The 2,870-nt window shown below is 38.3% G+C and overlaps 1 long non-coding RNA gene across 2 annotated transcripts; it reads left to right on the forward strand.

Annotated features, from left to right (window-relative positions):
* Positions 1–1,748: 1,748 nt before the first annotated feature.
* Positions 1,749–2,870, forward strand: LOC123486463. 2 transcript variants are annotated; one of them, XR_006659387.1, is made up of 4 exons: positions 1,749–1,982; positions 2,418–2,468; positions 2,625–2,671; positions 2,850–2,870. It is a non-coding gene; the product is annotated as an uncharacterized LOC123486463 (long non-coding RNA). The 2 variants fall into 2 exon arrangements; XR_006659386.1 differs by lacking the exon at positions 2,850–2,870 and having other exon boundaries at positions 2,625–2,814.

Genomic DNA, 2,870 nt, shown 5'->3' on the forward strand with positions numbered 1-2,870 from the left:
ACATTCCTGCAGTCAGCATGCCAATTGCACGCTCCCTCTGAGACATCTGTGGCATTGTGTTAGTGGCCTTTTATTTTCCCCAGCACAAGGTGCACCTGTTTAATGATCATTGATATGCCACACCTGACAGGTGGATGGAATATCTTAGCAAAGAGAAATGCTCACTAACAGGGATATAGAACTAATTTGTGCACAGATTTGAGAGAAATAAGCTTTTGTGTGAATGGAACATTTTATGGGGATCTTTATTTCAGTGCATTGAAACATGGCACCATCACTGTACATGTTGCGTTGATATTTTTGTTAAGTATAAAGTGGCAAAAGTTGTGCATGCATTGGCCGGGAATCGAACCCGGGCCTCCCGCGCGGGAACCGAGGATTCTTTGGCTAAAGTGCCTTAAAGCGTTTCCCATTCATTCCCTTGGCTGGTGCTAAACCTCTAGGATGCAATATATGCTTATGGCCACGTATCCTCAAGGCGCTGTGGAGGTTTACCAGTGGAGAAGATAATAGCCGAATTACAACGAACCACAACAAACACCCGGGTTCAACTCATCTGAGCCTTATTTACTTTTTTCTGATTCGTGAATTTCTTTTACATTTCAGCATTTGATCCGAGCATTTTACGTTTTGTTACATTAGCGGTTTTAGCTACGTCAGACACACAACAGCTTCTATTCGTAAGGACTGCCAAAGGTAAGTCGTGTTTTTCATACAAAACATGAGTTCTTTATCATCGATTGTCTTTTTTTTTATTTGTCTTCGGATCTTTTAATAATGCAATAATAGGTTAAATACAGGGATATTCAATAATTTTTGTTAGAACGTTAATCTGAATGAAACGTGAACTTGTCGAAACTATACGTTTCTCATATATATTTGTAAGTATTATAGTATTATAGCGCGATCTAAATAAACCAGTATTCTATGTTTTTCCGAATTATACAATGTGAATGCGTTCATAATAAGTCACTTAAATAATGTAGCTATTTCTGTATAGATATTACAGAATAGTCTGAAAGCTATAGTTCATAATAAAGTTAATTACAAGATTGTTAATTGTTAATTACTATTGCAAGTGTTGTCCAGTGTATATATGTGGGGAGGGGTATTGGTTTGTCCAGATGAGGTTGTGTATATTTGGGGATTGGTTATAGATCTGTATAGTTGAAGGTTGTGTGTGTATATTATACATTGTACTGTATAATTAGTACATTAGCCTGAAAAGGTATCATTAAAAATAATTAAATAATTAATTTTGTTTACTCTTTGCTTCATCATTTAGATTAACATGTCACACAGGCCTTCGGTGTTTTTCCCTGGCAAGGTCCAAGTTACCTTTCGGAGGCGCGTTAGGTTACCTTCTACAAGTCCCCTCTGATGCCGCCAAGAAGATCAAAGACAACCCTTCTATGCAGGACAAGTCTGCTCCTCTGAAGGAAGAGGTTGTCAGGAAGAAGCTGCCATCAGCGTTGTCTTACAAAGAGGGGGATGTGTCAGATAAAGCTGAGGTGTTGGGGGAGTACATACTACAGTTTGGGAAGTACAGAGGCAAGTCCTTCCAGGTGGCTGCTGGAAAATGATGTTGGATACGCTATGTACCTCATCAAAATTTGGAAAAAGAAAAAGAGGCAGGCCATTTCAGTACAGAGGGACAGCAAAATCAGTTTGCAGTCCTTTTTGGAATATGCCATAGCTTCAAAGATATTGAGGAGCTTTCAAAGTTTGAGTCTCCAGAAACGGAATTCTCCTGCTGTGACCTCAGATTGTGACACTCTGGTTGGCTTTGGTAATCGGGCCAAAAGTACATGGGGAGAAATATGGGAGAGCAGAGCTGCTGGGTACGCTTTCTTCATTATGTCAAGGAAATGTGGTACAGGTTCAAAAATGCACAAACTGCAGCAGTACCTGCTAATGAAAAAAAGAGTCATTGCCATCAACCGTTACATCACCAGCCTCTACTGCAACTCCTTACTCCCAAGGTATGTCAAAAGTAAACACAAATCATCTGAAAAATATTGCTTGTGGCATCCATATATCTTTTTGGTTTTCATTATGTTTTATTGCACTTAGCAATGGATGAATGAAGTTTTCCTGGAGAAAGCTATACTGAGTATTTCACCTTCCAAAATCCAGACCATGCTCTGAGTTAAACATGTTTTCTATGTATTTTTTAAACACATAACCATTTTACTGAGTTTCCATTTGAGTTAGGAATGTAAGGATTATTCAACAAATAGTTGTGCTACATTTGTGAGGAATTATTGTCACTTATTTTCTAGCTATTTTTGACAACCACATTAACTATTGTGTATCGTTGCTACTTTAGGCAAATTACTTCAAATCTACTCATTGTAAACTGTAATGTAACTGCTTGCAACCAAGATCATGTGTGTGTATGTTAAACTTTATTTCAGATTCACCAGCATCAGCAGCTGTAGGAGCACCATCTGTGTCTACTGGCAGAGGTTTTCTCCATCAGTTTGGCAGGACTATTCACTGAATTATTCTGCCTAACAATATACCTTAGTTATTATTTTGGCCTTGTTCTGGCTTTGTTCTGGCTATGTTCTGGCCATGTTCCTAATTGTTATTTTGCTTGTGTTCTACTAACAAAATCAAAGGACATGTTCATGACAACATGTCCATCAAAACCTCCGTCTCCATGAGGGTAAGTGTTCATTTGAGTTCCCTTTTTGCATGTCCTCTGAATTTCTGTGCATGTGCATGTATGATATATTTAGTCTACAAGGTCATTCAATTGTGTATTTGTGAAATAAGTGTACTATAAGTAAGTAATCACTGTAGTCTACATGTTGATTTTTACCTTTTGGTATTTGTGATTCCAGCACCAACACACCCTGCACGTC

This window comes from Coregonus clupeaformis, unplaced genomic scaffold (assembly GCF_020615455.1).
Source record: "Coregonus clupeaformis isolate EN_2021a unplaced genomic scaffold, ASM2061545v1 scaf1228, whole genome shotgun sequence".
NCBI classification, from domain to species: domain Eukaryota; kingdom Metazoa; phylum Chordata; class Actinopteri; order Salmoniformes; family Salmonidae; genus Coregonus; species Coregonus clupeaformis.